Source organism: Manis pentadactyla, chromosome 8 (assembly GCF_030020395.1).
Source record: "Manis pentadactyla isolate mManPen7 chromosome 8, mManPen7.hap1, whole genome shotgun sequence".
NCBI lineage: Eukaryota > Metazoa > Chordata > Mammalia > Pholidota > Manidae > Manis > Manis pentadactyla.
The window spans coordinates 61583553-61595327 of NC_080026.1; the positions used below are offsets into that span (position 1 = coordinate 61583553).

The 11775-nt window shown below is 43.1% G+C and overlaps 1 pseudogene; it reads left to right on the forward strand.

Annotated features, from left to right (window-relative positions):
* Positions 1–251: 251 nt before the first annotated feature.
* On the forward strand, positions 252–11323 carry LOC118917567 (S-adenosylmethionine decarboxylase proenzyme-like; annotated as a pseudogene).
* The last annotated feature ends 452 nt before the right edge of the window (positions 11324–11775 follow it).

Genomic DNA, 11775 nt, shown 5'->3' on the forward strand with positions numbered 1-11775 from the left:
ACCTGGGGTAAACAGTGATCTGAAATTATTAAATGGAAAATTCCAGAAATACATAATTCATAAGTTTAAAATTGCATACTGTTCTGAGAAGTGTGTTGAAATCTTGAGCCTCCCTCTCTGTCCTGCCTGGATGTGAAGCATCCCCTCATCCAGCGTGCCGATGCTGTATATGCTGTTTGTTAGTCAGTCACTCCGCAGCTACCATGGTTCTCAGATCGATGCAATATTGCAGAGCTTGTGTTCAAGCAGCCATGGCCCCAAAGCACAAGAGTGGTGATGCTGGCAACTTGGATGTGTCAGAGAGAAGCTGTAAAGCACTTCCTTTAGGTAAGAAAAAGAATGTTCTTGATTAATGAGGAAAGAAAATAATATGCTGGAGTTGCTAGGATCTATGATAAGAATGAATCTTTCATCAGTGAAATTGTGAAGAAGCAAAGAGAAATTTGTGCTAGTTTTTTGACACATCTCAAACAGGAAAGATTAAGGCCACAGTGTGTGTATCAGCATTTAGTTAAGATGGAAAAGTCATCACATTGTAGGTGGAAGATATTAACAGAAAATGTGCTGATCGATGGCAATGTGTCACACCAGAAAGCATCATATATATCAGGTTGGGTACTGTCTGTGTTCCAGGCATCCCCTGGGGGTCTAGGATGTATCCCCACAAAAAGAGGGCTGACTGCACAGTAATCTTTTCCTTGTGTTTGCCTCACAGGTAGAAGGCTCTCAGGGGCAACAGCCCCACCACAAACCTCAGCCTTTCTGAAACACCTGTGGGAGACCTTGAAGGCCTTGAGCTGGTACCTCCATTGAGGTATCTCTGTGTAGATCACTCTCCCCTGTGGTTCGTGACTCAGCACTGGATCTCTTTGCTAAGTTGCTCTGACTTTGGGAGGAATCCCTCTATCTTGCAACATCTCCATTGAGACACTGACATGGGCCTGAAAATTGCTTTTTCAGTGGTCAGACGAGGCTTGCAGGTACCTTTGGATCAGCACTGCAGTTTGAGAAACCTGGAAGGACCGTGGTTCCTGGTACTTACGGTGTTCTGTCTAGATGCCCCCACCTGGGGGTGGGTCACAGGGATGCTGGTTGGAAAACATTTCTTCCTGTGCTGTGGACATTTCAGTATTTCTGCAGCCCACATTTCTACTACATTGGCTTATTCTTTGAGCATCTCCTACCTATTTTATGTCCACGCAAATGTTTCCCCCCCATGGATCTACCATCTCAATACTGAGTCATCACTAATCCCAGCTTCGGCCAGAGATTTTACAGATCTCATCAGCCACTCCCTCTAGAGGCCAATGGTTTTTGTCCATGTTCCAGTGGGCCTTCTATCTTGGGCCTTCTCACTGGGATACTTGCTCTCAGATCCACCTCTGACGGCCTCCAATCTGGCACACAGAGTATGGATCTAGAGCGAACCTCATGTGTGCTTGAACAGAAGGAAGGCATTTGTGATTTTTCTCCATCATGTGGTTGACACTTTTTCTGTCTCATCGTGATAAGTGGATATGGGTGTGGGATCTCTGGAGTGGTCTGTGGCCTTTGTAAAATTCAAAGTGGAGAGACCCTGGGTTAATAGAAGAAATGGAGAAAGACCAACTGCTAATTTTCTTTGCCAAAGGTCAGGGCATTACTTCTCTGAATTGCTGAAAGAGAAACTTCCCTCAATTTGGGACAGATAAGAGTAATTAGGGGCAGATAAGATAAGAGCTTCTGGGAAGTTGTCATTGCCCACTGGTTTGGCAGTGAGGTTGCTACAAAATGATTATCTAAGACTTCTTTTGTTCTTTAGTTTGAGTTACTTAAAAAAATCCCAGAATCACCTGATTTTAAAATAATAGATCAACTCTCCTGTGGCTCCTGAAGGGGGCCTCAGATGTCACCTGGGAAACTTCCCAGATAGCCCAGCACTCTGTAGATGTAGTGACTCAGCATCTCTTTGGATTCTTCTGTCATTAGTTGCTCACATGATGGAAATATTATAAAGAATGAAGTGGTGCCCTGGGGTGAAGATCTCCTAAAAGAATCAAGGAGGACATTTTTGTCTGCCAGTTTAGAGACTCTCATGGGAGGATTTACCTTAAAAGAAAAAACAAAGTGGACTTGATTAGGCTTATTCCTGGCAAACCCAAAGAGGGTGCAGTAATTATCCGTGGGCACAAGCTCAACTCCAAGGCCCTGCATGCCTGCCCTTTCCTCACTGCAGCTCAGTAGGGAACAGAGGAAGCTGATGGGAGAGATGTGGAGCCTCCAGCGCTCTTCTCTGCTGAGATGCCATTACAAAGCTGGACAGGGGAAGACATCCCAACACCTCCTCCCGTTGGGGCTCCCCGTCCTCACTCTGGGGAGTCTCACACCCTTCTCTCTGTGAGGTGTCCAGGTTTGTCCTGTCTGGTGGAATCCAGGGCAGAGGACAGGCACGGAGTCTGGGGGCCTCAGGCCCAGCGGTGTGACAGATCCCAGAGGCCTGTCAATGACTGCCGGCTGTGCACCTGGTTGGGGTGGTGAGCCACTGACTTCAGGCTAGCAGCCCCCAGAAGGGCCAAGGCCAAGGCCTCCCCTGCCTGCTGCCTCACCCCTGCTCCACAGGAGTTTGTACTCACTTTAAAATATTCTAAGACACTGTATCACTCAGCCCGAAATCCTGTAAGGGCCATCCCTGCATTTAGACAACTGCATGTTCACACAGTGCTGCCCATTCCTAGGATGGAAGCCCAGGCCCAGGGAAGTGCCAGGGTGACTCTGTTCTACAGCTTCCAGGACAAACCAAGTCCAGTCTGTTGGGAGCTGACACTGTGAGAGGGACAGTTGAATTTTTGGATGGGGGCAAGTAGAATGGGGAGACTTAAGAGCAAAATGGAAGCATCTGGAGACTCCAGGTTATTTCCCACCCTTCAGCCTCAGGGTGCACTCAGGCCCCCAGCGTTCCCCCATCACACCCCTGTCCTCCAACCTCTGCTGTTGGACTGGTTTTTCTTCCTCACATCATTTACTCCCTACCCATTCTCTCATCCCCCTCAACATAAACAGCAGCTGTGTAGACTCCCTCCTTTTTTCATTTTGGGATGAAAGGGAGAAAGGATGGCCAGGGATGGGACGTGGGGTGGGAAGTAGCAGAGAATGCAAATATCTGCGAGGTGGGACTGGGGTCCTCTTCTTCACAGGTGGACTCTGGCTCTGCTCCATGAGCGGCCGCCAGCATCACAACCAGCCAGGAGCAGGCTTTCCCCGGCTTTCCACCCCACTCCACACAGGCAAGACTGGGCCCCGAAGAACCAGGTTTCCCAGGCTGGTTGGCTGTGTGCAGTTGGTATTTGAGAGCGATGATATTCAGGAACAGGGCTGCTTTAGGCTCTGGTGTGAGGAAAGAGGGCTGGACTAGCAGTGAGAAGACCCTTGTTCCAGGTCCAGTTCAAGCTCTTTGTGTGACACTGACTGGCTCACTTACTGTATCCAGCCCTGGTTTACCTGCTACCTTTGGCGACTTTGGCTAGCACTGATCTGCTCTCTGGTGGGAAACAATAGGCTGTTAGAGAACGGACTGTATCTGCCTTTATTTCCAATAGACTCACCTTTAACTTTTGCCCTCTCTGGCCTCAAAAAATAAAACTGGGAAAATTTATTAATCCTTTAAAAAATTTCCTATAAAATTATACCAAAAAGGAGGGCGGAGCCAAGATGGCAGCATGAGTAGGACAGTGGGAATCTCCTCCCAAAAACATATATATTTTTAAAAATACAACAAATACAACTAATCCTAAAAGAGAGACCAGAAGACACAGGAAAACAGCCAGACTACATCCACACCTGCGAGAACCCAGCGCCTGGTGAAAGGGGTAAGATACAAGCCCCAGCCCGGCGGCACCCAAGTGCCCCTCCCCCCAGCTCTCGGCGGGAGGAGAGGAGTCAGAGCGGGGAGGGAGAGGGAGCCCAGGACTGCCAATCACCCAGCCCTAGCCATCTGCACCAGAGCACAGACACAGTGCATGCGTGGGGTGCTGGAAACTTGGGAAACAGGGCAGCAAGATCTTTGATCAGGTCCCGAAGCCGGCGACCCTGTGACAAAGAAAAACGAATGCTTTTTGAAAGTCGTAAAGGGACAGGGACGCCACAGCTGGACGGAAGCATCCTGGGTCACAGTCCAGCAGCTGGAAATTCCAGGGAACTCAGGGCGCACTAACCCCCTGGGCAACAGCTCTGAGACCCGTCACGGAGATAAACAACCAAACAGCCCCCCATCCATTACCCTTCTGGCCCCGCCATAGCAGAGCAGCGGCCTGAGGCTGGCCACGCCCACAGCAAGGGAGCTTCCTCAATACCAGCCTGGCAAGATACAGAGACCCAGTCTACACACAACTGCCCAACACAAGTCACTAGGGGTCACAGTTGTCCCAGTAAAGAAAGGCCAGGAGCAAGTGGAAAGCCTTAGCTCTCCCAGCTGACAGAAAGCCAATAACTCACCACTACACCTATCAACATGAAAAGGCAAAAAAATTTGATCCAGACAAGACTAACCCAGACAGCTTCGACTACTGGTACATCTTCCCCTGAGAAGGAACCTGGGGAGATAGATTTAACCAGTCTTCCTGAAAAAGAATTCAAAACAAAAGTCATACCCATGCTGATGAACTTGCAGAGAAATATGCAAGAACTAAGGGGGGAGAATACAGAAATAAAACAAGCTCTGGAAGGACTTCAAAACAGAATGGATGAGATGCAAGAGACCATTAATGGACGAGAAAACAGAGAACAGGAATGCAGAGAAGCTGATGCAGAGAGAGATAAAAGGATCTCCAGGAATGAAAGAATTTTAAGAGAACTGAGTGACCAATCGAAATGGAACAATATCCACATTATAGGGGTACCAGAAGAAGAAGAGAGAGAAAAAGGGATAGAAAGTGTCTTTGAAGAAATGATTGCTGAAAACTTCCCAAAACTAGGGGAGGAAATGGCCTTTCAGACCACAGAGGTACACAGAACTCCCATGACAAGGGATCCAAGGAGGGCAACACCAAGACACATAATAATTAAAATGGCAAAGATCAAAGACAAGGGACAAAGTATTAAAGACAGCCAGAGAGAAAAAAAAGGTCACCTACAAAGGAAAACCCATCAGGCTATCATCAGACTTCTCAACAGAAACCCTACAGGCCAGAAGAGAATGACATGATACACTTAATGCAATGAAACAGAAGGGCCTCGAGCCAAGATTACTGTATCCAGCACGATTATCATTTAAATATGAAGGAGGGATTAAACAATTCCCAGACAAGGAAAAGTTGAGGGAATTTGCCTCCCACAAACCACCTCTACAGGGCATCTTACAGGGACTTCTCTAGATGGGAGCACTCCTAAAAAAGAGCACAGAACAAAACAACCAACATATGAAGAAGGGAGGACGAGGAAAAAGAAGGGAGAGAAATAAAGAATTATCAGACTGTGTTTATAATAGCTCAATAAGTGAGTTAAATTAGACAGTAAGATAGTAAAGAAGCTAACCTTGAACCTTTGGTAACCACAAACTTAAAGCCTGCAATGGCAATAAGTACATACCTTTCAATAATCACCCAAAATGTAAATGGACTGAATGCACCAATCAAAAGACACAGAGTAATAGAATGGATACAAAAGCAAGACCCATCCATATCCTGCTTACAAGAGACTCACCTCAAACCCAAAGACATGCACAGACTTAAAGTCAAGGGATGGAAAAAGATATTTCATGCAAACAACAGAGAGAAAAAATCAGGTGTTGCAATACTAGTATCAGACAAAATAGACTTCAAAATAAAGAAAGTAACAAAAGATAAAGAAGGACACTACATAATGATAAAGGGCTCAGTCCAACAAGAGGATATAACCATTATAAATATATATGCACGCAATACAGGAGCACCAACATATGTGAAACAAATACTAACAGAACTGAAGGAGGAAATAGAATGCAATGCACTCATTTTAGGAGACTTCAACACACCACTCACTCCAAAGGATAGATCCACCAGACAGAAAATAAGTAAGGACACAGAGGCACTGAACAACACACTAGAACAGATGGACCTAATAGACATCTATAGAACTCTAAATCCAAAAGCAATAGGATACACATTCTTCTCAAGTGCACACGGAACATTCTCCAGAATAGACCACATACTAGGCCACAAAAAGAGCCTCAGCAAATTCCAAAAGATTGAAATCCTACCAACCAACTTTTCAGACCACAAAGGCATAAAACTAGAAATAAACTGTACAAAGAAAACAAAAAGGCTCACAAACACATGGAGGCTTAACAACACGCTCCTAAATAATCAATGGATCAATGACCAAATCAAAATGGAGAACCAGCAGTATATGGAAACAAGCGACAACAACACAAAGCCCCAACTACTGTGGGACACAGCAAAAGCAGTCTTAAGAGGAAAGTATATAGCAATCCAGGCATATTTAAAGAAGGAAGAAGAATCCCAAATGAATGGTCTAATGTCACAATTATTGAAATTGGGAAAAGAAGAACATAAGAGGCCTAAGGTCAGCAGAAGGAGGGACATAATAAACATCAGAGAAGAAATAAATAAAATTGAGAAGAATAAAACAATAGCAAAAATCAATAAAACCAAGAGCTGGTTCTTTGAGAAAATTAACAAAATAGATAAGCCCCTAGCCAGACTTATTAAGAGGAAAAGAGAGTCAACACAAATCAACAGAATCAGAAATGAGAAAGGAAAAATCACGATGGACCCCACAGAAATACAAAGAATTATTAGAGAGTACTATGAAAACCTATATGTTAACAAGCTGGGAAACCTAGGAGAAATGGACAACTTCCTAGAAAAATACAACCTTCCAAGATTGACCCAGAAAGAAACAGAAAATCTAAACAGACCAATTACCAGCAACGAAATTGAAGTGGTAATCAAAAAACTACCAAAGAACAAAACCCCCGGGCCAGATGGATTTACCTCGGAATTTTATCAGACATACAGAGAAGACATAATACCCATTCTCCTTAAAGTTTTCCAAAAAATAGAAGAGGAGGGAACACTCCCAAACTCATTCTATGAAGCCAACATCACCCTAATACCAAAACCAGGCAAAGACCCCGCCAAAAAAGAAAACTACAGACCAATATCCCTGATGAACATAGATGAAAAAATATTCAACAAAATATTAGCAAACCAAATTCAAAAATACATCAAAAGGATCGTACCCCATGACCAAGTGGGATTCATCCCAGGGATGCAAGGATGGTACAACATTCAAAAATCCATCAACATCATCCACCACATCAACAAAAAGAAAGAAAAAAACCACATGATCATCTCCATAGGTGCTGTAAAAGCATTTGATAAAATTCAACATCCATTCATGATAAAAACTCTCAGCAAAATGGGTATAGAAGGCAAGTACCTCAACATAATAAAGGCCATCTTTGATAAACCCACAGCCAACATCACACTGAACAGCAAGAAGCTGAAAGCATTTCCTCTGCTATCAGGAACAAGACAGGGATGCCCACTATCCCCACTGTTATTCAACATAGTACTGGAGGTCCTAGCCACGGCAATTAGACAAAACAAAGAAATACAAGGAATCCAGATTGGTAAAGAAGAAGTCAAACTGTCACTATTTGCAGATGACATGATATTGTACATAAAAAACCCTAAAGACTCCACTCTGAAACTACTAGAGCTAATACTGGAATTCAGCAAAGTTGCAGGATACAAAATTAGCACACAGAAATCTGTGGCTTTCCTATACACTAACAACAAACTAATAGACAGAGAAATCAGGAAGATAATTCCATTCACAATAGCATCAAAAAGAATAAAATACCTAGGAATAAACCTAACTAAGGAAGTGAAAGACCTATACCCTGAAAACTATAAGACACTCTTAAGAGAAATTAAAGAGGTCACTAACAAATGGAAACTCATCCCATGCTCTTGGCTAGGAAGAATTAATATCGTCCAAATGGCCATCCTGCCCAAAGAAATATACAGATTCGATGCAATCCCTATCAAATTACCAACAGCTTTCTTCAATGAACTGGAACAAATAGTTCAAAAATTCATATGGAAACACCAAAAACCCCGAATAGCTAAAGCAATCCTGAGAAGGAAGAATAAAGTGGGGGAGATCTCACTTCCCAACTTCAAGCTCTACTACAAAGCCACAGTAATCAAGACAATTTGGTACTGGCACAAGAACAGAGCCACAGACCAATGGAACAGAATAGAGACTCCAAACATTAACCCAAACATATATGGTCAACTAATATTCGATAAAGGGGTCATGGACATACAATGGCGAAATGACAGTCTCTTCAACAGATGGTGCTGGCAAAACTGGAGAGCTACGTGTAAGAGAATGAAACTGGATCACTGTCTAACCCCATATACAAAAGTAAATTCGAAATGGATCAAAGACCTGAATGTAAGCCATGAAACCATAAAACTGTTAGAAAAAAACATAGGCAAAAATCTCTTAGACATAAACATGAGTGACCTTTTCTTAAACATATCTCCCTGGGCAAGGGAAACAAATGCAAAAAATGAACAAATGGGACTATATCAAGCTGAAAAGCTTCTGTACAGCAAAGGACACCATCAATAGAACAAAAAGGAACCCTACAGTATGGAAGAATATATAAGAAAATGACAGATCCGATAAAGGGTTGACATCCAAAATATATAAAGAGCTCACACACCTCAACAAACAGCAAATAATCCAATTAAAAAATGGGCAGAGGAGCTGAATAGACCGTTCTCTAAAGAAGAATTTCAGATGGCCAACAGACACATGAAAAGATGCTCCACATCGCTTGTCATCAGAGAAATGCAAATTAAAACCACAATGAGATATCATCTCACACCAGTAAGGATGGCAACCATCCAAAAGACAAACAACAACAAATGTTCGTGAGGTTGTGGAGAAAGGGGAACCCTCCTACACTGCTGGTGGGAATGTAAATTAGTTCAACCATTGTGGAAAGCAGTATGGAGGTTCCTCAAAAAGCTCAAAATAGAAATACCATTTGACCCAGGAATTCCACTTCTAGGAATTTACCATAAGAATGCAGCACTTCAGTTTGAAAAAGACAGATGCACCCCTATGTTTATCGCTGCACTATTTACAATAGCCAAGATATGGAAGCAACCTAAGTGTCCATCAGTAGATGAATGGATAAAGAAGATGTGGTACATATACACAATGGAATATTACTCAGCCATAAGAAAAAAACAAATCCTTCCATTTGCAACAACATGGATGGAGCTAGAGGGTATTATGCTCAGTGAAATAAGCCAGGCGGAGAAAGACAAGTACCAAATGATTTCACTCATATGTGGAGTATAAGAACAAAAGAAAACTGAAGAAACAAAACAGCAGCAGAAGCACAGAACTCAAGAATGGATTAATAGTTACCAAAGGGAAAGGGACTGGGGAGGATGGGTGGGAAGGGAGGGATAAGGGCGGGAAGAAAAGAAAGAGGGCATTATGATTAGCATGTATAGTGTTGGGGGGGCACGGGGAGGGCTGTGCAACACAGAGAAGACAAATAGTGATTTTACAGCATCTTACTATGTTGAAGGACAGTGACTGTGAACTTGGTGACAATTAGTGATTTTACAGCATCTTACTATGTTGATGGACAGTGACTGTGAACTTGGTGACAAGTAGTGATTTTACAGCATCTTACTATGTTGATGGACAGTGACTGTGAATGGGGATGTCAGGGGGACTTGGTGAAGGGGGGAGCCTAGTAAACATATGTTCTTCATGTAATTGTAGATTAATGATACCAAAATAAAAAAAAATTATACCAAAAAACATGGAGCCTGAGCTTTAGTAACAAGACTGGAATACTTGGTGGAAGCACTGGCAATGGAGAAGAGATTTAATTTAGTTGATTTTTCTGCAATGGTTGGTTGTTCCATAGCCTCACAGTGGTGGATGCTGCACATTTTTGCAAAGAGACCAAGAAGCTGCTGGGTGTTGTTTCTCTTGGCAACAACTGGTGGCAAACAAATGGTCTGGAGACCTTTACACCATCCCAAGATCCCAATGGGACACACTTTTGAAGGCTGTTTAGTGCTCAGTCATAAGTGTGACCAAAACTGACAAGCAGGGAGTTGTGTGCTCACAGAGAGTAGCACGTTTGTCTCCATGAGAAGTTTCATTTTGAGGATGTGTGGTACCACCTCTTGCTGAAAGCACTGGTTCCCCCATTGAAGCTTGGTAGAGGTGACACTGTGTCTGACTCTCTTAAAACTTCTTTTATTCTCCTAAGAATGTCGTGAAGCCTTCTGGAGGGTGCTCACACCAGAGTTTCCAAAAAGCAATAGTTTCTTAATGCAATTTTCCCAAACGGAGCAGCACGTTGTATGGGATATATCTCTTGGTACCTGTATGCTCTGGATTTTCCAAGGAGTCAGCTAATCAGTAGCCAGATTAAACCCTGGAACTTCTTATGAGTGAGATTGACCCAAAGGTCACAGACTCATTCTACCTGAAAAGCTGGCATTACTGCAAAGGACATCACTTATGAGAGCTGGCTCATGGCCTGATGCCAGGCTCTGTCACTGATGTCACACTGCTTGGTCCTTGTCAGTATTCAACACATGGACTGGAATCAGAGGGAACTTATCAGACTATTCACATCACTCCACAACCAGAATTTTCTTATGGTAGCTTCTTTTTAAAATTGAAGTATAGTTGAAATACAATATTATGATGGTTTCAAGTACACACCATTGTGATTCCACCATTATCTACATTATTAAATCCTCACCCCAAGTGGTGAAGTTACTATCTGTCAATATGGAAAGATGTTACAGAACTATTGACCATATTCTCTGAACTGTACTTTAATCCCTGTGACTAATTTATATTATGATTGAGATTTTGTGCTTCTATCTCCTTCACCTATTTCACATCCCCTGCCCCTCACCCCATGGCAACCATTGGTCTCTTCTCTGTGTCTATGAGTCTATTTCTGTTTCAGTCATTTGGTTTTTAAGATTCTACTTATGGTAGCTTTGAAACAAACCTCACTCAGAATTCTTGCAGTGACTCGATCAGGAAAGCTGTGGGAGTCTTTAAGCCAGGAAAATTGGTGACCACACTGTTTGTAAATCAGAGTTCTAAGAGTTCCTTGGTGCTTCCTTTGCTCCAGAGGATTGAAGATTTTAAACATCTTGGTTACCAGAGCACTATGCTCAGTGACCAGTTTTGCCAAGGAGCAGTATCCGCAGCAGAGTTGATTAGGAACAATGAAGATCCTTTGCAAAAAGAGAACACACATAGAGGCTGGTGACTGCTTTCTAGATATTCATACTGGGCTCCATGCTTTCCACCACCACCACCGTGTGGTTGCAGAAAGCCCAGATGCAATGATCGTGTGGTCATTTTGAGTTGTACGCATTACCACATCAAGGAGTTGGCCACCTTGCATGAGTGTCCCTTCTGTGTTTAGGCATTTGGCACCACTCTTGCTATGAAAATGAAGTGCATGTGGAAGAAACCCTTTGCTATATGAAATTTTACATCACTTGTGGAAACATTTCAGTTTGGTTTATGCAGAGTTTCAGGTATCACCCCAAATTTCCCAGAGATGAAGCCTTCATCCTCATTAGGTGTGGGCCTCAGCTAATAACTGTTCTATTAAATTGTTGCCGAATGTCACATCCAGTTATTGCTGTTTTCTAGAATGTATTCTCTATTAGTGTTATGGAAACCAATTTTTATTTCAGACAGATGGTTTCTGCT